Genomic DNA, 25,443 nt, shown 5'->3' with positions numbered 1-25,443 from the left:
ATCTGCAAGCGCTGAAGGCGGGATGGCAACCGCGCGGGGTAGCGCCGGCCCAAGCTGTCGGGGCCTGCTGTCCCGTAATCCGTTCCAGAGGGGCGGCGCGGCGAGGAGCCCCCAACCCCCCCCCCCACACGGAAGCCGCCACTCCGGCTCAAAGGACACGATCAATAACACGCGCCCGGAACATGTGCTCGGTCACAGCCGTTGGCCGCCCGCTAAATTGATGTTTGTTTCTGCGGGGGATTGGGGGGGGAAAAAAAAAAGTGCTCCGGCGTCGCACCGACGTAGAAGCACCGATACTTTTGGACCCAAAAGCGGCAGTAGAAAAGTACGGGTTGTGAAATGTGTGGAAGTAATAAAAAAAATGTACATATAGCGTAACGGTACCACGTCCCTGCTTTTATCAACTTTGAACTGAGAAGGGGGGGAGGGGGACTCGCTGGGCATGTGTTTTGCTAACATTGTGAACTAACTAGCAAGAAATGCTAAATTAGCCAAAAAAAAAAAAAAACAAAATACCTCTTTCAGACAAAAACGCATTTTTTTCAGTTTTCAGGCTGGCACAAGAGAAACTACAAATTATTATTTTAGCCGACCAAATGCACTTCAGTACAGTAAAAAATTAAAGTACTTGAGAATTTCACGCCACTGTTTGTGAACAGCTTCTGTTCGCTTTGTCGCCAGCTCGGTACGGTTCTCTGAGGCGCTCCATCCCTTTTGTCTTTGTGCGACGAGGCGCACCGGCCGGGTCGGCGTTGCCAGGGGACCTTGAAACCGCGGCGCGCTCGAAGGACAGGTGAGACCCGCGGCCAGGACAGGCGGCTTTTCCGCGGGGGGATCGGGGGGGGGCGGTCCCTCACCTCGCCGTAACGGTAAAAACCGCCGTTCGTCTGGTCTCCGCGGCGGCCGGCGTCAGCTGTCCTCAGCGGGCGGAGGCAGTGGAGTGTGCAGCTCCAGTCTGCCGCTTCCCGAGTCGGTCGCCCTGCGCGCGCGCTCGCTAGCTTTTGCTGAAAAACTAAACCTTATGCCACATTTCCCTGCTAGATTCGAACTCACATATCTTATTGTAATTATTTGGTCCAACAAATATTTAGTTTGACGTTTTTTTGGGTTGGGGGAGGGCTACAAGAAAAAGATAAAATTTAGCAGATAGCTTTTACAAAAGTTGCATTTATTAAGCGTAAACTTCACATTATCTTGATTTCTTTACACATGAAGAACTTTTAATTTGTCACAACTTTCTGTCATATTCTTTTTTTTTGTATGACTTTGCACGCAATTGTATACAAACATTAAATTTTGTTGAAAAATGACTTGAGAGGGGAGTGGTTTATTGGTTTGTGGTTTCATTTATGTAAACAAGAAAAGAAAAATTTTAGTATGTTTCCGACCTGCCCTCGAGAGCAAAAAAAAAAAAAAAAAAAAAAAAAGCATAAGGTACATGGCTCGTCTTATTAATCACTGGACCAAAAAAAAAAAAAAAAAAAAAAACCAGCTCTCCACTAATCTTGAAATAATTAATGGCGTCTAATTTTAAGCATGTGTCTTATGATTCATGGGCACGTCCGTTAATGAGACGATAAGCATGCGTAATATCCTCGTCTGTGTTTGTCATTAATCATAAAAGTCAAGGTCACTTCATCCGCTTTTGATTGTAACGATGGCAGCGATCGGCAGGACGGATCGTGAAAATGAAAAATGAATTGGGGCCGTCGACAAAAAGTGCGCAACAAAAAATCCTCAAAGATAAATACCATTTTTAAAAAAAATAGTAACGCAGTTTGTTCCAGGTTAAAAGAGGTGAAAAATGTTTTTGTTAATTTTTTTTTTTTTTTTTACATTTGGTTTATCGTGTTGCCAAATTTACAGAAAAACAAGTGGGGAAATCGCACAAAAAATAGATTTTTTTTATATTTTGGGGAGTTTGTGGTTTAAAAAAAATTATAAAATTATGTTTTTTTTGTTGTTTTTTTTTTTTAGAAAAGTATCTTCCCTAAAAATGAGACAATGTGACAAAACATTTTGTTAATTAAGCATTTTGGATGAATGGGTGGTTTTTATTTCTTTTGTTTTAATATATTTATATTAATATATGTATATATTTATAATATTTAAATTTTAATATAATTCATTTCAAATTTTATTTAATGTTAATATTTTTTCCCCAGACAAATAAAAATGAACTATATTTTGGTTGTTTTTCTAGATTAAAAATGTGATAATTCAAACAAAAAAATATTTTCACCTCTCCTACCACAAAAAAAAAACCCCAAAGCATTCTTTGCTTAAAAATTTTCTTTATCGTATCAAAAATATCACAAATGCCAATTCATGCGCCATATGTAAGGATCTGTAGCACAAATTTACCAGCGCGATTCTCCGGCTTGGTGACGAAGTGCTGCCGCCACGAGTGAAAATATAATCCAAGCTGTCTTTATGCTCACAAGATATTCATAATATTGTACTCTATAAAAACATAAGAGTAATGACATGCACGCATTTAATTTTCCATCTCGCATTCGGGCCACCCTGGAGTGCCTTTAATAAACTTCGGTGTTATGACATTTAAAGAGACAGGAGCGTCACAGCCTCTCATAACTCACAACGGTTCTTCTCAGACTGAGATAAATGTCAGCAAACGTCTCAGAAGCTCAATGCTGATAATTATGGAAGGATGTTCCAAAAACGGCCAGCGAGTGGCGCCACACGTAGTTTTCGGGCGTAAACGTCAATCACGAGTGCTTTTGTTCCGAGCCTTTTATGGATTTATCATCAAAAGTGGGAACAAAACATGAATAAATGATGGCAAGATGGCACCAAAGTACTACTTTGCAATAAAGCCCGTCAAATAGAAGCTCCTCCAGCCACTTCAACATAGTTCCTTGGCACCGAGAAGCCAAAAGGTAGCACCGAAGCACTACTTTATCATTAGACAGGTATTTGACGCCAAAGCACTGCATTCCTATTAACCAGGGGGTTGGCCAGTTCAACGGAAGCTCCTCCTCCGACTTCAACAAAGTTCCTTGGCACCGAGAAGCCAAAAGATGGCACCGAAGCACTACTTTATCATTACACAGGTATTTGACGCCAAAGCACTGCATTCCTACTAGCCAGGGGGTTGGCCTGTTCAACGGAAGCTCCTCCTCTGAGTTCAACAAAGTTCCTTGGCACCTAGAAGACAGAAGAGAGCGCCAGAGCACTACTTTTATAATACACAGGAATTTCCCCTATCTAATAAAAGCTCCTCCCGTCACTTCAACGTAGTTCCTTGGGACCAAGATGATGCCAAAGCACTGCACTCCTATTAGCCTGTTCAACAGAAGCTCCTCCTCCGACGTCAACAAAGTACCTTGGCACCGAGAAGACAGAAGACGGCGACAAAGCACTACTTTTATAATATACCGCACTTTCCCCTATATAATAAAAGCTCCTCCCGTCACTTCAACGTAGTTCCTTGGGACCAAGATGATGCCAAAGCACTGCACTCCTATTAGCCTGTTCAACGGAAACTCCTCCTCCGACGTCAACAAAGTTCCTTGCCACCGAGAAGACAAAAGACGGCGACAAAGCACTACTTTTATAATATACCGAACTTTCCTCTATATAATAAAACCTCCTCCCGTCACTTCAACGTAGTTCCTTGGGACCAAGATGATGCCAAAGCACTACTTTACTAAACTAGGTGTTAGACTGTTTAAGAGAAGCTCTTTGCCTCGCTTCCACATAGTTTCTCGGCTCCAAGGAACTACAAGATCACCCCAATGCACTACTTCACCATTCGACAGGTCTAAAAGAAGCTCCTCCACGTTGCGGAGGTAATTAATTAGCTATTTTTAACCCCCCCCCCCTCCTCCTCTTCGGCGCCACTGACAGGGGCTATAAACCAAAGCTCAACTCAGCCCGGTGCCATTAATCCAGACAGAACCTGAGGCGTCAGTCTCTGTTCGCATGCGCTGCGCTCCCCGAAAAACATGAGGGATGAGCTGAGGGGAGAAGACAGGGAGGCCAATTTACGCGTTAGCCCCCCCAGCAGCAGCACTAGTAGCAGGACAGGCGGCCACTTAATTCCGTGCAAGCGCATCATTATATGCACCATTTACCAGATGCCCATTTAACATGCAATAATTTGACACCCCCCCAAAAAAACAGCAAAAGATGAGAAGTGCCTGAAGAGGCTCCCTTGCCATAACATTACGAAGCCCCGCCACAACCCCCCGGCCAGACAACAGACGCGGGGATGAAACCTTTGCTTTTTCAAAAACACTTGACACAAACGGCGTTAAGGGGAAGAAGAGGTGTCGAATTCAAAAGACGAACCGTCGTCCTTTACCCAAAGAGTAATTTGTTTTCACAACTAAGCTCAGTGAGCGTCATGTTTTTTTTGCAGGGGATTTATTGTAATAGTCGTGTGTTGCTCCACCATTAGTGTTCAAATATCCATCGCTTAAAGGTCCACTGTCGTGAAATGCATGATTTTTAGTATGTTATTAATGAGAAAAAAAAAAAAAAAAAAAAAAAAAAAAAACAGCAGCCGGGATGGACCCAGCCGTTTTTACACCACAAAACATGATTTTGACGTATACGGCATTTTGTAACTCCCGCCATGAAAATCCTCTCGAGGGATTTGTTTTCGGCAAGAAGCGGGAAGTGACGTACAGGGCAGTAGGGCACCCGAGCTGTCTCGTCTTTTTATACTAGTTCTATCTGCTGGAAGGTAGCTCGTTGTACCTTCGTGTTAGCCAAAATGCCGGCTCGTTGTATTGCTGGATATTGCTCAAAGACTCGGGAGGATGGATTCGCTTTTCGCACTTTTCCAAAAGATACTTTTGGTCGTGAAAAATGGATTGCACGGGTGCAAAGGACGAGAGCTTCGTGGTTTCCAAACGACAGGTAGGCGTGTGTATACAACTACTAAAAATAAATAATAGTTGGGGGGGGCGTAATGCGTAAATCAGGGGTGCTAAACGTGTCAATGTGCCACCCCGGCCAAAGCCGTGATCGGCGGACGCGGCGGTGTCGGGGTGGCTCATCTCCGCCGCGGAAGTGGACCGGACAGGGAGGCGGTTTGGCCGTGATCCGCATATCATTTAAAGATGGCTCGAAACAATAGGGTAATATTGCTTCGGTCACTTCACTCGGTTGTGAGACTTTCTCTTCTTCGAAAAGAGCTTCCGTGGCTGAAGGGGCGTGTCCCACAGCGTGTTTTCAACGGCGAATGTCCGGGGTGACGTCACGGGCATGAGATGCAGCCAATATGGCGACCACTTGGATGTCAAATGACACTTCGGCAACTTTCCGCTCATATTTATTTTTTCGTATAGACATTGAAGTGAATAATGTCATATGTATTTTTCATGACAATATCTGTTTTAGAATGTTTATAGGGATGACACTTGGGCTTTAAAGGGTTACAACACAGACGCTATCCGTTAGCCTGTCTGTGGTGTTTTGTGTCATTTGTTGGCATTCAGCGAAGTGGACCTTCCAAAGCAAAATCTATGTGCAGGAAATAAGTAACAAGATTCATATTTTCAAACAGAACAAAACGCACGAAAGGCTTCCATTAAGTTCACTTTTGAGAGTACTTAGCAAGACTCAAGCTAACACGCGCTGAAACCTGTTTATACGATCGGCCCCCGTATGGACGAGACAACACTCAACCTTCGTTTAGATCCTTCCAGTGGCGGATATCATATTTTCCTTTTACGTCTGAGTGGCTTTCAATAGGTAACGGTTCCACCGTGGGACTTTTATGTTTCATAGCAGACCCCGATCCCTTGTGCCTGAACTGATTTTGTTCCGTTTTTAATCGCGTCCATCCATTTCATTTCTTTTCCCAGGGAGCTTTTAACCAGTCCGTCGCACGCCGCACGGCTCACGGCGTCCGCTCTCCCTAGGGTTGGGGGGGGGGGGGGGGCGATAAAAAACCCGGCGGACGCAAACTCGCCCACACGTACCGAATACGTGGTCGGCGTTGTCTGATGGGCCGGAGACGGCGCGGTCTGGCAGCCTTGAGGAGCAGATGTTGAACCCTCTCCGCCTTTAAGGGGGTTTTAATGGCGTAATTTATGGGAGATATAAAGCGAAATAGGTCATCATCGGCTCTCAGCTCCGTCGGCGGAGTGTGTATGAGAGTACTCCGCAGACGAGGGCGGTTATCCCCGGAGCCGCTCGCTACCTGGAGGATTTAAAAGGCCTGAAGGGGACACGATGGCCCGCCGTGCTCCAAGTGCTTCTTTATGACCCGAGAACTAGCGCCGAGAGGCAACAGGCGCGGCGTCGGACACAAGCGGCAGACGGACTTCGCAAACGCGACAAGTCGAGCAAATCGAAAGATATTGCGGCACGGGGGGGGGGGGGGTAACGCGGTAATTGCAATCCCGGCACCGACGCCGAGTCAACCTCTGCCTCGCTTGTTTTGTGAGCCATCGGCGGCGTCCGCCGTCACTGTCAGGCCGAGATGATGGAGCCATTTAATAATAGAAAGAACTTTTATTATACGGCCGCGGCCCTGGGAGGGGAAAAAAATTGCGATTGGCTCGCTGGATCGCTGAACAAACTACCTTCAGCTATAATTTAACGGGAAAGGCGCGCGCGTGCATGCGCAGAAGGTTAATGAAAGCAGAAATTACATTTTAAAGTTACTATAATTAATGCTATATTTAGCCTGGAAGGCTGTATTGACAATGAACGGTTCAAGTGACAGGATTAAAATCCCCCCCCCCCTACCCCCTCAAGTGCCGGCATAAATGAAAATTAAAAACATTGCACCTCATTTGTCAGAATCCAAATCCCAGATCTCTCAAAAATGTGGATAAAAAATCCAATACCTATCGACTAAGGTTCACTACCTCAATGCCGGCGCTATAAATTGCTAACAGAAATTAGCATAGAAGGACTTTGCCGCTAATGTTAAACCTTCAAACAACACATACAAACAGATCATACAGCGAAATTTATAAAAGATATATTCTTTCTGTTGTTTGGGAACCAAAAAAAAAATGTTTAATGCTAACATATGTGATGGATGCTAAATGGGTTAAAGGAAATTACTGTACTGTGATTAGCATTGTTGTCATCAAGGAAGCTGAAAGAATATTTCATGCCAGGATCGCTGGATTAATGTCATGCAATTTTATTTTGGAGTCAGCCAGCCCGTACGCAAACATCTCCAGTTGGCTCAAAATACTTATGCTCGCCTATGAACTGGAATATGTACACATAACTCCATTCCGACACTCCTGCCTGTTGTCTCAGGTCAGCCGCCGCCGCCGCCGCCTGTTGAGGTTTTTGAAAACTCGTCTGGATAACCAATTTTTAATCTTTGGCTTTCAACTCGATTTGCGTAGTACGGCGCTTTGTCTAAAGCGCGGTCGGTTCTTAAGTGCTCTATTCATAATGTGGAGTTGAGTTGAAGGCTCGCCATCCATCAGCAGCGCAAACGAGTGGCCCTGACCAGCATCGCTAACCGCCAAAAATGAGCCGCAAAACAAATCGCATCAACAACCATTTATTTGCATTAGCGCAGCCCTTTAAGTGGATTGTCCAGAAGTCCGTGCGGCCATCTACTTCCCGGTAATGAAGACAAACACAACGTTACAAAAGCCGGTCCCGCTCATCCTCATCGTGGATCACCCTTAAATTGTACGCTTTCTTAGAGAACCACCTGCAATCTGTGAGGGATTTCTGTCACCAAGATTCAAGCATTATTTGTTAAGGAATTAAGATAAATTATCCGCTGAAAATTAGGGTTAGGAGAGAGTCCGAGTCCTTCTCCCTGGAGGTCATCTCCAGTTGTGTAGAAAGTAAAAATGCACAGTCCTTCCCCCTGGAGTTGTCTCGCAACTGACTCCCCAAAATGTAATAATTTACCCTATTTTTGCGTTAAATAATTCCAATTAAAATGTTGAACTGTCCCATCAATTAAATTTACGTGCCTACCTGCTTCCACTTTAACTGCAATTAGTTCCGACCAACCTCCAAATTTAGAAAACCGACAATTGAAAACATCGATTTCGAGTAAGGGTTCGGGTTACCGCAACGTTTCAGCTTGAATTAGCCTTCTTCAGGCACATCTCACTCTTTCATAAAGTCCGCCAGTCGTCTCTTTGGTCCTTTCGGACGTCGTGTCTGTCTGTCTCGATGTCCGTCGGCAAAATCTTTTTGTGTCGTTTCCTTCAGTTAGGTTATAACTACGCTTTCGGAATTTAGGAAACACGCCAGTTGACCTAATTTGTCATTCTTGCCTCCTTCTAGGTTACATTAGCCATCCTCCATGTGCTAAATTATTTAATTAATTAATTTTTTAAGGAATTAGGGTTATGGTTAGGATTTGGATAAGGGGTAGTGACGGGGATGCGGAAAAGTTAAGTGGATTTGGGATTAGGATCGGGTTATGGACGGTTGAGGGTTAGGCCGTCATCAAATTTAGGCCTGATGAGATCAAATGTACATTTATTTTGCTGTACAGATTGAAAAGCAAATATAAAAAGTATGATTGATACGACATCCGCAGGCATTTTGCCGCGATAAACTAATAAAGAAAATAAACGATCAACTAGCTGTTCTACAAAGTTTGAATCGAGCCAACTGGATTCGTCTCGTTTGTCGGTGATGTTTTATCTTTATTCCAAAACGCTTCACTGGTTTGACATTTTGAACCGCGGAGTCCGTTTTGCGACCAGGCAGGTGAACGAGGAGTTGGTGTGGCGGTCGGCCGTTCCCAAGAAATGGCGACGGCCGGATTTTGTGAAAAGTTCGAGGCCGCCATTCAGCGGTGGGGGTCTGAAGTGCACAGCTAGCAAAATTCACGACAAGCGAAATGAGAATTTGCGGAAATATGGCGATTGCGATAAGTAGGAGTAAAAGAAAAATCTTCTAAACAAGCTCCAAAACTAATTTGCAACCCAAGTGCAATCTGCAGCAACACAGTCGAGCAGAAGTGGAGTGGAACATATGGTGCGCGGGGGTCCAGTGCACCGAAGGGTACCATCACTTGAAAATGGGTTCCATTAGGGCCTCTCAGTGGGGAAAACTCGCTAACGTGTTCACCGACTATCCCCCCCACCTCCCAAAATAAAAAAAAAAAGCTTTTGTTGTGCCACACCTCCATTGCCCTCCGGTTGCGTGCTGATTTACATACAAATTGATCTTGTGGTAAATCAGATGTCATTTTTTTTTTCTGCGGGTCACGAGGAACACGGCGAGATAATGAAATCAGAGTCCGCTGAGTGCTACACTTGCAAAGCTACCAGATGGGTCTCTCTCTCTCTCTCTCTCGCTCGCTCGCTGTAATGCGGCGGTACTACGCCTGGATGCACACGAGCGTCGGTGCAAACGCGCGGGTGTCCAAAATTGACATAACCCGCGTTCGTTTTGTCATTGGTGTGCTTTGCGCGCGAGCGTTCCTTTTGACAGCTGCGTGTACGCCGCGTGCTTCAATTTGCTCGGTGGTCAAGGTGCGCTTTTGAAATTCGTCCCTTGTGGTTTATCGCGGATTACTCGAACTGAATCACAGTTGTGAGCTTCGGGGGTTTTGAACGTCGGTTCCGGCTTTCGTGTGTGGAATTTGTATGCTCGCCTTGAGCTTGGTTGGGTTTTTCTCTTAACTTCCTAACTTCCTCCTATATCCCGAAAACTTGCACGTTCGCTTAAATTGGAGTTTCGAAACCGTTTATAGATCGGAAAGCGAGTGTGGATGCTTCTTTAGCTACTGTATGTGCGTCGCGCAATTGGCTAGCTACCAACTGAGGGCGTATCCCGAGCCTATCGGCAAAGGCTCACTTGGTTTACATGAAATAAAAACTGTCCGGGTAAACTTTAAGGATGAACTAAAAACCGTATTTCCCGCCCGCGATGTTTTTCACACGCTTTCAACCCTGCGGCTTAAGCGGTGATGCGGCTAATTTTAATTAATTTTTTTCTAATGGCCGCAAGGGGGCACTCAAGCGGAAAAGGTAAGAGTGAGACCGGTGGAATATATGTGCCGAGGAAGTGACTTTAACCGGTATGTTTTATGTTTTAACGGGCCCTGTAAGCACTGTGGTAGCTTTAACGCTGTGCTAGCGTGTTGCTGCTGTGTTACTGCCATGTCGCAGTGATTTTTACCAGTATGTTTTATTGTTTTTAACCAGTTCTATTAGCGCCACGCTAGCGTGTTGCTGCTGTGTTACCGCCGCATCTCACTGATTTAGATATGTTTTGTTTTTTTAACCGGCCCTGTTAGTGCTGTGCTACCATGTTGCTACTGCGTAGCTGCCGTGGCTGTTTTTTTTTTAACCGGTATGTTGATTTTTTTTTTTTTTTTTTTTTAAATCAGCCCTGTTCGTGCAACCATGTTGTTGCAATGTTAAACTAAGCTATTAAAACTTTGAAAACTCTGTGTACCGTCTTTGTAAATACCTCGTGTTTCAATGAGGGCACTTGCGGGTTACTTTATGTATGTACCAAATGGTATTTCCTTTACAAATGTACTGGGTGAAGCTTATAAGCAGGTGCGCTCTGTATGCTGGAAATTGCGGTCCATAATTTCTATCGAATCAAAGCTACAATATATAATCGATTACTTGATTCCCCCCTCGCCTCCCCCCCTTTCAAGTTATGCAGTGTTTTTCTTTCCCGTGTAAAAAAAAAAAAAAGTGGATGGCTCGATGATTAATTGCACGCAAAACCTCCTCAAGTGAGGTTCCCCCGCCTCCGACGGAATCCTCCAGGCTAGCCCGGCCCCCGTTTTCTTTGAACAAAAGAAACGACAGCCAGTCGGGGGTCCTGACAAACGACAGAGCCGTAGGGGTGACAATTAGAAGGACAAGAACCTGATGGAGCGTCACATCCCATTAATGCCGTCTGGGGATGAATTAAAAAGCAGGCTAATGTGCGAGCAACGTTACTTTAGGCGGGACAAGGCGAGCGTCGACGCGGCACTGACAGGTGATTAGAGTTGCTGAAAGATTAAAACGTTCGTCGCTTACATTCATTTTCGGTTCAGCATTTCACAAGCAAGCTCGTGTCGTCTTTTGAAATTATATTTCGAAATGCATCTCTGGAGTTCAACCGGTCATGCGTACTGTATACAGATGGGTGACGCTAAATTGTGATGGGGTAAAAATCAGTTGTAGCGCACCCCCACACGGTAGGATCATCATTAAAGATCATCTTTGTGCTAATTAGGATCATCGGGTTTTGGCGTGGGTTTGATCTTTTACTGACCACAGAGACTTTTTTTTTTAATCCTCACAATTACTTCTCAGAAATCGCTCCAACTCGTGGAATCTTGTAGACAATCAAAACGATGACTTGGGAAAAATCTGAAAATTGGTTCAGTTATCGGTATGGCTACACCCGGCTCCACTTTCAAGATTGTCATTCTTTGACTGTATTCTGGTAAATTGAGGAGTAAACAATCGCTCTTAACACACCACACACTTCATGATAGTCTCTCTATCCACTATTTGGGACCTTGTAGAGTTTTAGTAGAAAGGGGGTAATGCTCAACTTTAAGACGATTATCGGTATATGTGTACCCTGCTTCATCATCACGATTATTAGCACTGAAAGTTTCCTGAGTGGATCGGGGAGAAGAAAATCTTTCTGAACACACCCCAGGATAATCTTGTACAGACATTATTAAGATTAGCATAATTCTCGTTGGGAAACGCTTGAATTTGGACTGAAGTTTTTCTCTACCCCGCTTTACATTCATGATCATCGGACCGAACCATTTTCCAGCAAATTGAGGAGGAAAACGCACTCTTAACACTCCCTGCACTACAGGCTAATCCCTCTGGATAATCTTTGGGACGGATCGGGATAGGGGAGAAATGCTCAAATTTAGCCCAATTATCGGTATTGGTGTAACTTTCTGACTAAAGCTTTCTCTATCCATCCATTCATTATCGACTGCTTTTCCGGGTCGGGTAGCGGGGGAAGTAGCTTCAGCAGGGATACCCAGACTTTCCTTTCCCCAGCCACTTCTTCCAGCTCTTCCGGAGGGATCCCGAGGCGTTCCCAGGCCAGCCGAGAGACATCATTTCTCCGGCGTGTCCTGGGTCGTCCTCGGGGTCTCTTTCCGGTGGGACATGCCCAGAACACCTCACCAGGGAGGTGTCCTGGAGGCATCCGGATCAGATGCCCCAGCCACCTCATCTGGCTCCTCTCAATGCTGAGGAGCAGCGGCTCGACACTGAGCCCCTCCCTGATGACCGAGCTTCTCACCCGTTCTCTAAGGGAAAGCCCGGACACCCTGCGGAGGAAAAGCTTTATAAAGCCTTCTCCAATTCTGGATTGTTCTACCAATGTAAGTTTTTTACTGATAACTGTCTTAAGACTGCCCCACCCTAAATTTTTATTGAGCTAGACATTAATCACGCTAACGTTCCTCGTTGGTAGCCGGAACTCTCCCCCCCCTCCTCCTCCTCATCCCGCTCGATTGCCATACGGCGTCGTCGGCGTTGGGAAGCAATCTCATGAATACAAGAGTTATTTAAGTAAAGCAACGTGCGGCCCAGGTGGGGAGGAGGCGGCGCTATTGTTCCATTTCAAAGCTGTCAGTCTGACGGATGACTTTGGGGCCTCACATCATTCCTCACTTTCTTTTTGCTTGTATTTATGATTTGAAAGAGAGGAATTACAACGCAGACAGTCTGCCGCATTTTATACAACAGAATCCTCTTTTTTTTTTTTTTGTCCCTCTCTTCCAAGCCAGCTTCAGGTAGGTCGTGTGAACCGGCAGGCAACAAAATACTGTTGTTATTCCCGCTTTTTTTTTTTTTCTTTTTTGCACGGTTAATCCATTTATCATGCTTATTCAATTTACAAGGTTCAGGTGAAAAGGATTTAAATCCACGCAGAGTTTTCATGGCAAATTGTCTATACAGCCCCTCACGTGCATTAGACGAGCCATTTCAAGACCCAAAATTCTGGCGATGAACGGAATTGACGCCGGCTTGCTGGCTAATACAAAGAGGCCACGGAAATACGACTCGGAGGTGGTTGTAAGCACGATGAGGATGATGTCAAGGGAAACCGTCAAATCTTTGGTAGGCAAGACACAGAACATGTTTGAGAATGAGGAAAAAACAGGGGCGGAACCAGGCCGCGGGAGGACAATTGTTTTTTTAAGGGCCAAGAAGTTCTAGTTGCAAGTAAAATTGAAGTTCTTGACGAGTCATGTCTCAACTTTTTACAGGTTGTTGTTGTTGTGGGCAGGCAATCGCATTTTCAATCGACTTCTTCTTCTTCTAATGAAGTGTCCTTGCCCGAGGTCCAGATGGTCTCCAGGCAGGCCCGGCAGCATCTGTACCATCCTCGTTGTAATCGGGTCCTCGAGAAATCAGACAGGATGATTCATGCCCCCTTTTCTGCTGTCTAGTACTGAATACTGTAACATCGGCTCCGTCTACTCTCGTTTTCTATCGATCTAACTATCCATCTATTGTCTCCTTTCGGCTTGTCCCGTCTCATCCATCCTCCTCTCTAACACCCGCTGTCCTCAGGTCCTCCCTCACAACATCCATCAACCTTTTCTTCGGTCTTCCTCTCGCTCTTTTGCCCGGCAGCTCCATCCTCGGCACCCTTCTACCAATCTACTCACTCTCTCGCCTCTGAACATGTCCAAACCGTCGAAGTCTGCTCTCTCGAACCTTGTCTCCAAAACGTCCAACTTTGTCTGTCCCTTTAAGGATCTCATTTCTAATCCTATCCAACCTGCTCACTCTGAGCGAGAACCTCAACATCTTCATTCCTGCCACCTCCAGTTCTGCTTCCTGTTGGCTGTTCAGTGCCGCCCTCACTAATCCGTACATCGTGGCCGGCCTCACCACTGTTTTATAAACTTTGCCCTGCATCCTAGCCGGAGACTCTTCTGTCACACAGAACACCAGACACCTTGCGCCAACTGTTCCACCCTCCTTGGACCAGTTTCTTCACTTCCTTACCTGACTCTCCATTGCTCTGTAACCTTGACCCCAAGTATTTGAAGTCATCCACCCTCGCCATCTCTTCTCCCTGAATCTTCGCTCTCTTCCTCCTCCATCTCTCTCTCTCTCTCAGTCAACTTATCGTTCCAGGAATGTAGCCGCTTCCTTCGGGCGTTTCCACAGTTGAAGATGTGCGCAGTTGAAGATGTGCTGTCTATCGTGAGAGTCCCTGCCCGCATTTTTAGGTAGAGGTCGACGGTCCTCTCGAAGATGGGCTCAGAGCATCAGAACTGTCGCAGACCAACCCGGCCTGCCCAACGATCATCGACCCCTCCAAGCAATCGCTACCTTTTACAGGTTTTATTTCCAGGAGATGAAGTTTGTTTTGGTCTGTGCTTTGCGCATCATCGCCACCTACAGCGTTGGAGCTCAACAGCCAAGACCGACAAACTGCTCGTTTTTTTTACACTCGTTCCCGTTAACACTGCCTGTAAAGTCAACAAAGGTTTTATGACGGCAACGTGCCATCTTTTCGACTCTCAACAAGAGCAAATCCGATTTATTGATCATTTTCGTTCCATTTGGTGGCTTTGCAGCACATTTGTGCAGGTGAATGAGTCGCTCTATCTTCCTTCTTCGCGATATTGCCGCGAGCTGACAAGGGAGCTCATAATGGCAGAGTACATTATTCTCTTCTCGGTGGGTACCAGGCACTCTCTCTGGTCTCCGGCCACTCCCAAAGCGATGGGTCGTATAAATCAAAAGACCAATAACAAAAAAAAAAAAAAAAAGACCGCAGAGCTGCAACGGGACCGGGCCGTGCCACCGGGGGAGCCGTCGGACCAATGGCGGCGCGGCCCGGGCGTAATAAATTGAACGCAAATTGCACGGTTTGATTGGGTTCATGATCTGTGGACTTGAGTTTTAAGAGCCCTCCGGTAAAAATAAAAAAAAAAAAAAGTCTGGCAAATTGAACGCAAGGATTTCCAGCACGGCTTAGCGCAGTTACAAAGATCGGCGGAAGAGAAGAATGGAGATGTCGAGGGAAAGAGACGATAAAAGTTCGGGATTTTTATCGGTTAACGTTCAGCGAAGATGATAAATCGGTCTATAAAGTACTGCGGATCTCGACCTTTTTACACAAAGAACCACCTTGGAAATTATTTGCTTCCACAAAGAACAGAATTCAAATAGTAGCTGTTCATGGTAAAAATACTTCATTTTGATTAAATAAATGTTGGACAATGTTAATTTTTTTGGAGTTACATACTTTTATGTTGCAAAACACGCTTGGGGCTTCAATTGAACCGAACAGAAGAAGCCAAACGTGCTGCGCAGAGGCGGCGACAATCTGGTGACAATCAACATCTGGACGTATCGGGGCAAACCGCACGCCGTCCGCAGAACGGCCAGCAGCAGACGGGGCGAGCCCAAACGTCTTCTGCGTTGCTACAAAAGGTCGCCCGCATTTCAAGCCACCCCCCTCTGAAAACGTAACATTGGGCTCGCGTCCGTATGGCGCCACGCGTGTCCTCTGTAGATCTTACAAAAACCACGAAGCAAGCTACATCGATTATTTGTTGTTCTTGGGGGGTGGGGGGGGGGGTTTCCCCCCTACCCAGGAGGTTTTTCGCAAATGACATCATTATTCCGTATGATGATAATTAACCTCTTCAGTGAGCATGTTTCGGATGCACAATTCCCCCGTGAGCGTGAAGGTCATTTGGCGCCCCTCCTCTATTTGGCAGCGCTCACTATAAATCACAGTGGAATTGGCATGATGGGTATTCATGAAGGCAGCTCCTTCCCCCTGGTCGCCCCCCCCCCCCATCTCCTACACGTCACTCGGAACCTGCACAGATGTGGCCAATAAATAATGCCACATACGGACGGCAACATCCATTACCGCGCGCCCCGCAGTAGATCTGCCATGTCTTCATTTTTCCACACCCGACAAACTTGACATTTTAATGAAGTCGACGGAGGTACGGTGATACCTTAGACGTGCGAGTTTAATTGCTTCCGAGACCGGGATCATAACGCAAATCGCTCAAGTTCCCCCGCTGAAAAATATTCCATAAATCCATTAGAGCCGCAAAACATGAATGAAAACTTATAGTAATATAACTAAAAAGAAGGTAAAGAATGAACATTTTTTTTGCAACATTCAGTGGACATTGTGCTGCTCCTTCTGGTGTGCATGCCACCAGGGGGCAGTATGATGTATAAAATACGCTTAGATTTGATGAGACACGAAGAATTACATCGCAGTAATATGTCATTTGCTATTTGTTATGTGTGTATATTTTTATTCTTTATTGTCCTTTCATACTTTTGTTATTATGATGCGGATCTTTTGTGATGTGGAATTCTGGAACGTTCCAAGGAATGCCTACACAAGGATGAGAAAGACCGTCATGTGACGTTTTTGTCGTGTGCTCCGTTGTTCGTGTTCAATGATCAGTTGTTAAAAGATACCAATACTAGATTTGTTAGCTTGTCTATGGCGTTTTGCATTGTGGGTTAACATTAAGGTGTCAGATTTTCACGTTATGTGGATTGGTTAAATACGGAATATGTAATTCTCTATTATTGTAGTTTGACGGACGGATGATATAGATATGTTGATCGATTGAAAGATAGATGACAATTAAGTATATAGCGCAGTATAGCAGAATTGTACCACAATCTGCATAGTATCTGAATTTTTCTATCAAGATTAAGCTGTAATGTTTGTGTTCAGAGATTAAAACCCATTCGTGAGCAGTGTCCCATTTTTGGGACATCATGATTTTCACGCATTCTATCCTTGAGTATATCAAAATATTTAAGTGTTTTAATCTGAAGCCATAATTTAGTATCAGGAGAGGATAACAGAGTTATTTCCCTTTCCTTCCTGACCCAACATGGCTGCCTCAAGTACACATGAAGAAAGGGGGAAAGGTCAGCATGCAACCAAGTTTGTCTTCAAAATGCTAATCCATCACTATTATTAATGCGTAGCTGTTGTTCTAGAATAAGAATGAATTAATAAACATATCTCTAGTATGTACCACTTCACAGAACTGATAACATACCCGTCCCAGTCTTGGGACGCTGCCCGCGAGAGGGAACATCTTTTTTTTTTTTGCCCTTTTTTTTTTTCCTGTGTTTCCTCGATTGTGGCCAGTTAGGAGACTTTTATCTCAATAAGGCAAAAAAAAAAAAAAAAAAATGCCACCCTGCCCGTGAATGAGTTAAGGAAATTTCAATTTAATTATTTACCTCTATGTGCCCTGCGATTGGCTGGCGACCATTTCAGGGTGTGCCCCGCCTCCTGCCCGTTGACAGCTGTGATGGGCTCCAAGCACTCCCCTTGTGAGGATAAGCGGCTAAGAAAATAGATGGATGGAGAGTTGCAATTCCAATTTTTGGGGAGGCCATATCCAAAAATAACTTTTTAATTCAAATTTAAAGTCCACATGTCAACTTTATTAACGCAAGATGCAGCAGAGGTTCTGTTTCGACTGAGCAAGTTGAATTCAACTTTATACATATTTTGCTCATCTAACATTCCCTTGCGCATCGATCGTAATATACTACAGTATTTGTGGGGGGGGAATGTGCGCTGAAGCGCTCCATAATGTTCGCTTTTGTGTCACGCTCAATACAAAGAACAAAGGCTGAATAACGCGGACTGGATGGCGCTCACGCTCGCGCAAACTGAAGTTGACGTGTGTGTGCGTGCGCGTGTCCATCTGTCTGTGTCAATAAGAGCGCGCCGGTGGAGGAGGCGGCGGCGGCGGCACCGGCGAGAGGGGCAGGTACGGCCCCCGAGGCGATGACAAAGCGATCAAAGTCTACGCGTCACATATAAATTGTTCTGACCTTTTTTTTTTTTTTTTTTTTCCTCGTGGCGGCGTGACGACAGCAAGGGACCTCGTAGCCGAATGGAAAGAGTGCTGGAATCTGCAGAAACATAAGCGAATGGCAAATGAGGAAATTAATAATGCGTCTTGTCCTGTACGGGGGTCAAAAAAAATATATATAGACATGCTCGTCCGTCGTGGCGATGCTTTGACAATCCAGCGTCCCTTTCACGAAAAATCACATGTATGGAAGTAAATATGTGCCGCCGGGATTTGAATTGAAAAGGTCACTGAAAATTTTACGTTTTAAAATTCACATTCTTATTTCAAAATGATCACATTTTCAATCGCTGTAATTCAGTTTTAATTTTTCACTGTTAACACATTTGCTGTATAAAAAAAATAAAAAATTCAACCTTTAAAATTCAAACGCAATACTTTCGGTCGCCTGAGATTTTAGTCACGTGACGTCGCAGACACAGGCTGAAAATATTGTTTGAATTTTAAGAGGTTACATTTTCTTATATGGAAAATTTGTGAACAGTTTAACTAAAATAACATCTACTGAAAATGGGATCACTTTGAAATAATGTGAATTTTACAACGTGAAATTTTCAGCGGCATTTTTAATTCAGATCCTGGGATTGAAAAGTGAAACGGAAATACAGCTATTGAAAAATACTATACTTTGAAATAACAATGTGAATTTTACAAAATAAAATTTTCTGTGGCATTTTTAATTTAGATCCCGGCGCCACATATTTACGTACAAAATGTTCTGTGGAACCACAACAAACACTACAGTTAGAATTTTCTTTTTATCATTTGACTCCATGCATGGAAGGGAACATTTATGAGTTTTTTTGTTTTTTCAAAATACAAACTGTAGTTTGGCTTTAACTTTTTTTGCTTTAACTCGCAAGGAAACTATTAGATACTAGTGCAGTTTGCCACATTGCGAGCAATTCAACAAAATAAAAAAACAACTTCATATTCACACGTATTAAACCGAACGAAGTTTGCTAGCTTAATGCTAACACCAAACAGGAAATATCATAGGTGGGCTAACAAAACGAGCATCAATATTGCTACACTTAAAATGACTTTTATTGGAACATCAACGGGAACAAGACATCCATGGCTGACAGCAAAACTCACCGGCAACGTTTCCTTATCCGGTTGTGACTGTCTTCTTTGTGTTGTTTCTTTCGGCTTGTCCCTTTCGGGGGTCGCCACAGCGTGTTCGCACAAATATGTTTGGCACGGGGCCTCCTGTCTTCTTTGTGTATCATGTGCATATGTCCTTATTATACCTCCCCCTAGTGGACAGGGAGGGCACACAGCAGGAGAAGCACTATGTCAATCATTATCCAAAACCCGCTTTATTCTTTAGATAACTATTTTATGTTATTACTGTATGTTTTTTGTAAAGTACCATATTATAGGATGTTGTTGTTTTTATTTAAAAAAAATAATGATTTTCGATTGTTTTCTGGGTCACTAGATCGGATTCATGACATTTCCATTTGTTCCAATTGGGAAAGATAATTTATGAGTGTTTTGAGCTACAAGCAAAAGTTATCATTTTACATATTTTACATATATTAGAGGTTAAACAACGATGAAATATTTTCCCCATTTTTTTTTTATACATTATCAACCAAACCAGGAACTGAATCATAAACAATTCACGTGTGTGGATTTTCTAAATGTGAATTCCTAAAAGTAGCCTTCATCGAAAAAAAAAATATTGACAACATTAATCTATTATTGTATAATCCATCCATCCATCCCTTTTCTTGGCCGCTTATCCTCACAAGGGTCGCGGGGACTGCCGGAGCCTATCCCAACTGTCAACGGGGTACACGGGTACAAGGAGGCGGGGCACACCCCGAACTGGTCGCCGGCCAATCGCAGGGCACATCGGGACAAACAGCCGCACCCGCAATCACACCTTGGGACAATTTAGAGCCTCCGATTAATGTTGCGTGTTTTTGCGGGAGGAAACCGGAGTGCCCACCCGGAGAAAACCCGCGCAGGCACGGGGGGAGAACATGCAAACTCCGCATAGGGAGGGGCCGGGATCGAACCCGGGACCTCAGAACTGTGAGGCCAACGCTTTACCAGCTGATCCACTGTGCCGCCTGGTTATATAATACATTAAACAATTGGTTAAAATGTTATGAATGGATAAATGACAACATTTTTTTTTTTTTTTTTCATTGATCTATTTCATTGCAGTCCCTTTGAATATCAAACGCGGCCCTCGGGCTCAAAGGCGGGCCGACCCCTCGTCGAGAAGCGACCGCTGCGGCGTCGTGCAAATCCCTGCCCTTAACGAGCACGCGGGTCGCCGGTGTTAATTCGGGTGCGCGCGAGCTGCCCACTCGGGCGCCCGCGCACCATTCATTACGCCTCGTCGGCCCATTAACGAAAGTGGCCATTTTGTGCTCGAGCTCTCCGCGGCGACACTCCCTCGGCCACTTAAATACATTTGGCGTCTTGATGGGCGCGTAAGTGGACTTCAACCGCGGGCCCGTTGTCTGCGGAGGCCATCAAAACCCCCCACCCCCCACGAGGCACCTCCGCAAATGGACCCCCCGCCTCCGGACACTTGACTTGTGCGGCATTCATGCGTAAGGCTGCGGGTAAGGGTGTCGGAGGGGGGGGTTGCCTTTCGCCTCCTCAAGCTGCCGTCGCTAATTGAAATTTCTGAAGTGCGGCGTGTTTAATAATGGAATTAATTTCCCGTGCAAAGTGCATCAGATTGAGCGTCGCGGCACGCGGCGCCGGAAGTGAGCCTCCACGCAGAAGCGGCGGGAAAGGCGTGACGGAAACGATCTTTATATCTTTATAAACGCTCATTCGTTAATTTTAGTTAGCGTTAAAAAGCAATTTCTACCACAGTGGTGCTTTGATTTACAAGTTCAACTCATTCCGTGAGTACCACAGCAAAAAAAAAAAAACCCGCAATAATCTCAAATTAAGTGATCGGTCAATCCATTAATCAATTTCAGCCTGATTAAAAGAAAAAAAAAACCCTTATATCGTCCGTCTAAATGTGTTGCTTCGCCTTTTTTGTTCAAATATCTAGATTTTTATCGCACGTTGCAATTCAATGTTATCCGGTTTTGTTCAATACATATTTGGTTTTATTTTACAGTAAAAAATAAATAAATCACAATTTGCCAAAGGGCTCCTCTGTCAAACTCAAGGTCCGGGGGCCAGATCTGGCCCGCCACGTCATTTTATGTGGCCCGCGAAGGCAAATCTAGAGTGTCAATTTCCATGATTCTTGCAAAAATCTGCACCAAAATTTCAAATGTCTTATGAATGATAAAGTTGAGATATTACAAGCATTTTTTGAAAAACACATAACCCTTGATTTCTGATTGCAAAACGAGTTCATAAATTGATGATGTGAATATGATGAGATGATCAAATATTTTTGGTTCCAGAGTCATAACCGGCCCTCTGAGGGGAACCGGGACAATAACGCGGCCCGCGACAAAAATGAATTTGACACCCCTAAACTAAGGGCATTAGCTCACAATCACATTTTACATAACTCTCAATAAATGACATGAATTGATACGCATCAATTCTTATGTTCTAATACATCACATATCTAGCACTGAGATATCATTCTGCATCCAGATTCAACTTTACTCTTGATTTTACAGAATGAATGGATCCCTCGTCGGGAATCTAGTTTTATCGTCTGATTTGCTGTCATACGCTGTAATATAATAATCGACACTTTGACGCGGGAATTTGACACATTTCAATGTCGACCGATGCAAAATTGCACCTCGCAGCCGCGATGAAACGATTTAAAACAAGAGTCGACGAGCTCCCTGCGACAAATTAATTTGCCGAGAAGGCGTCACATTGAAACACGTAATTAATTGTGTTGCTGGTGGGAGTTCCCCCCCCCAACTCACCCCCCCCCTATTTTTTATTTTTTTTTTTACTGCCATGCATCGTGATGAAAACAGTCCGCTCAGCACTATAATGTCACACTCGGCTCGGCCAAGACATATTAGCCTAATGAAATGTTCACCGGCTGTAATTGTTGTACTGCGAAGGAGGATTGCTGAGGACGGAATATATATATATATATATATATATATATATATATATATATATATAAATCGCAGATCAGAACTAAAGATCCAGAAATGGATTTTGAGGACACATTGAGTAGGGTTTAAACACTCGATGATTACAACTCCTTATATGTCAAGTACATTTCCATTTAAAGTGCTTGTTTAAACAGCCGTGAAAGGCGATCTCCAGCTGTTTGGTGCACGCTGGGAAATGTACGGGTACGACACCCCCCCCCCCCCAAGACCCCCAAGACCCCCGAGCTGTGCAATTGTTGGATTAGACGAGACCAGTGGGACAGCGGCCGTCAATGCGCCCGCTAAAAAGATATTAGCGATACTGAGCTCTTTGGTCGCTTAATTTCCCCTCACGGGATTAATAAAGCACATCTATCGAGTGTATTTCTTTGCGTTTGTTCATTTGAATATGGAGGAGGGCATATTGAAATGACAAATGTGGGAAAAACGTGAACTGAAATGACTGAAAAGCATACTAATCGTGTGATTTTTAAGGGTTAATCAGAGCTACTTTAAAGGTCAAGCGTCATGCCTGTAAACGTTCTAAAATAGATATTGTCATGAAAAATACAGATAAATAAAAATACAATAAATATGGGCGGAGAGCGCGTCGTCCGTGAGCAAAGTTGCGAAAGTGCCATTCGACATCCAAGTGGTCGCCATATTGCCTGCGTCGTCTGTTCGTGACATCACACCGCGACATTCGCCATTGAAAACACGGGAGACGAACACGCCCCTTCTGACCCGGAAGAACATCTCACACTCGAGTGAAGTGACCGGGGCAATATTACCCCATCGTTACCAGCCATATTTAGATGATATGCGGATCACTTCTAGCTAACAACAGACTCCCAGACAGTATGTATGACAATATGTAGCGTGCTTAGGTGCGAACGATGACAACACCGTAAAGCGGCCCGTCCCGGCACCGCGACGAGCCGCCCCGGCCCGGCCCAGCCCGGCGCCGCGATGAGTCACCCCGGCCGTAGCGTGATCGCAGCGGACGAGGTGCGGCTTCGGCGGCGGCTTGTGTGAAACCGTGCTCGGCGCCGACGGGTACATCGACACATTTAACACCCCTGACTTACACCCGCGGATCTTTTGTTACATTCTGAGAGGATTACGTCCCCACCCCCGCCCCAAACTATTATTTATTTTTAGTAGCTGTATACACACCTACATGTCATTTGGAACCCAAGAAGGTCTCGTCCTTTGCACCCGTGCAGTCCATTTTTCACGCTGAACCGGGTCTTTTTGAAAAGTATGAAGAATGAATCCATAATCCCGAGTCTTCGAACAATATCCAGCAATGCAACGAGCCGGCATTTTGGCTAACACGAAGAAGGAACAACGATACATGTTCCAGCAGGTAAAACTAGTAGAAACAGACGAGACCGCTTGGGTGCGCTACTGCCCTGTACGTCACTTCCCGCTTCTTCTCGAAAACAAATCCCTCGAGAGGATTTTCATGGCGGGAGTTACAAAAAAAACATATACGTCAAAATCATGTTTTGTGGTGAAAAACACGGATGGGTCCATTCCGGCTGCCTTTTTTTTTTTTTTTTTTACATTAGTAACATAGTAAAAATCATGCATTTCTTGACAGTGGACCTTTAAATGGTGGCATGTTGTGCTAACTTCCATAGAACGCGAGTTTGAATGTGATCAGCCACATTCCTTGTTTGTAACTAAATCACTGTAACTGCAATTAACTAACCAAGTATCTAAGTCTTAATAAGTAAAAGTAACTTTTAATTATGAAAATAAACGCCAAGAAAAGCCTACGAAAATATGAACATTATTTGCGATTAATCAAAAGAACTTGCTGATTCCCATTTAACGTCTTTGAATGAAATGGGATTTTTTATGGGGGGGGAATCAAGAGAAGACAGCAACATCACTCGTTCTTAGAGGGTGTGCACACTTGTGCAACCACATTATCACAGTCATTTATTTTTACCCCTACGACCCTTGTGAGGAAAAGCGGCTAAAAAAAAAATGGATGCATGGATTTATTTTTACTTCCACTCTCCAAAACGGCTGCACAGCGGAACTCCGGTCGCATCTGTCTCACAGTTTTTGATGACCGGGGTTCAAATCCCGCCCACGCCTGTGCGGAGTTTGCGCGTTCTCCCCGTGCCTGCGTGGGTTTTCTCCGGGGCACTCCGGTTTCCTCCCACATCCCAAAAACATGCAACTGGAGACTCTAAATTGGCCTTAGCCGGGATCGTGAATGGTTCTTTGTTTGCATGTGGCCTGCAATTGGCTGGCAACCCTTGTGTGGATAAGCGATTCGGATAATGGTTGGATGGATGAGACCAAAACCTTTTCCACCCTCGCCTGCAAAATCTGAATAATGTATACTGTACTTTTATATTCATTTTGAATTTAAAAAAAATAAAAGAAACAGATTTGTGTCATGAATGAAATTGAGGGGTTAAATTAATAATATAATTCTAAAAAATAATTTTGCTAATTATAGTCATTTCAATTGGGCTGATATGAATTGATTTAGGCCTATTAAATAACTCATTTTTACTGGAACTGTACTTTAAAAAGCCGGGATTGTGAATAGTTGCTTGTTTGCATGTGGCCTGCGATTGGCTGGCGACCCTTGTGTGGATAAGCGATTTGGATAATGGATGGATGGATGAGACCAAAACCTTTTCCACCCTAGCCTGCAAAATCTGAACAATGTATACTGTACTTTTATATTGATTTTGAATTTAAAAAAAGTAAAAAACAGATTTGTCTCATGAATGAAATGGGGGGGTTTAAATTAATAATATTTTTATAAAAATAATTTGTTGATTATGGTAATTTTAATTGGGCTGATATGAATTGAATTAGGCCTATTAAATTTTTACTTTAACTGTATTTTTTAAAAATGCATTTGACCAACTCAAATATATCGCATAATATGGAATTACAAAGTTTAAGTTGGACCAACTCAATCATATCACATAACATGGAAGTCAATCAAATGGATGGAAAACCTGCCTGGAATTTATTCCAGTTGATTCAATGAGTCAACTTTTTTTTTTTTTGAGTATGTAATAAATTTCAGCTGTTCTGGTAGGCTTTCCATCGTTTTAAAATAAAGCTGCCATTTTTAAAGGGGTGTGTCGACTTCTTTTTTGTTGTTGTTGTTTTTTTATGCACGTCATTGAGTCGCTGCTCGCCGCACAATCCCGCCAGCCCGCCGCTCCGCCGTAAACAACGTGAATGACGCGCGGGCCCGGCGAGCGTTTGATTAAATTACACATTTCAGCCGCGCGTCAGCGTGCGCCCCTTTTGATTCATTCCCTTTAATGACTTTGCTGATGTAGACTGTCACGCCGTAATGAAAAGGTAAAGACGAGCAAGCGGGCAGCGCCGTAAATAAGTCCAAAGCGCGTGAGGAATAATGACAGGAGTTTAATGTCCAATTAGATTAAAAGGCTCTCTGACACAAAAGCGGAATGCTGAGTGCACTGCTCAATGAGCCCGCGCGACACATTGATTAACGCTAAACAGATCTATTATTCCCGCGCAAGGTAGCGAACAACAAGCTCTACC

At 44.2% G+C, this 25,443-nt stretch overlaps 1 long non-coding RNA gene across 6 annotated transcripts in view; it reads right to left on the bottom strand.

Moving 5' to 3' along the window:
• Positions 1–25,443, bottom strand: part of LOC133490405 (uncharacterized) — an 89,162-nt gene that overhangs the window by 32,874 nt on the left and 30,845 nt on the right. For all 6 annotated transcript variants that reach the window (XR_009792203.1, XR_009792200.1, XR_009792198.1 and 3 more), the window contains 2 exons: positions 18,920–19,080; positions 17,781–17,861 (listed from right to left, as the gene is read on the bottom strand). This is a non-coding gene — a long non-coding RNA (uncharacterized LOC133490405). The remainder of the gene's footprint in view (positions 1–17,780; positions 17,862–18,919; positions 19,081–25,443) is intronic.

This window comes from Syngnathoides biaculeatus, chromosome 17, assembly GCF_019802595.1.
Source record: "Syngnathoides biaculeatus isolate LvHL_M chromosome 17, ASM1980259v1, whole genome shotgun sequence".
In the NCBI taxonomy this organism is placed as follows: domain Eukaryota; kingdom Metazoa; phylum Chordata; class Actinopteri; order Syngnathiformes; family Syngnathidae; genus Syngnathoides; species Syngnathoides biaculeatus.
The sequence above is the reverse complement of the archived record's forward strand: the minus strand, read 5'-3'. Positions and strand labels throughout refer to the sequence as shown.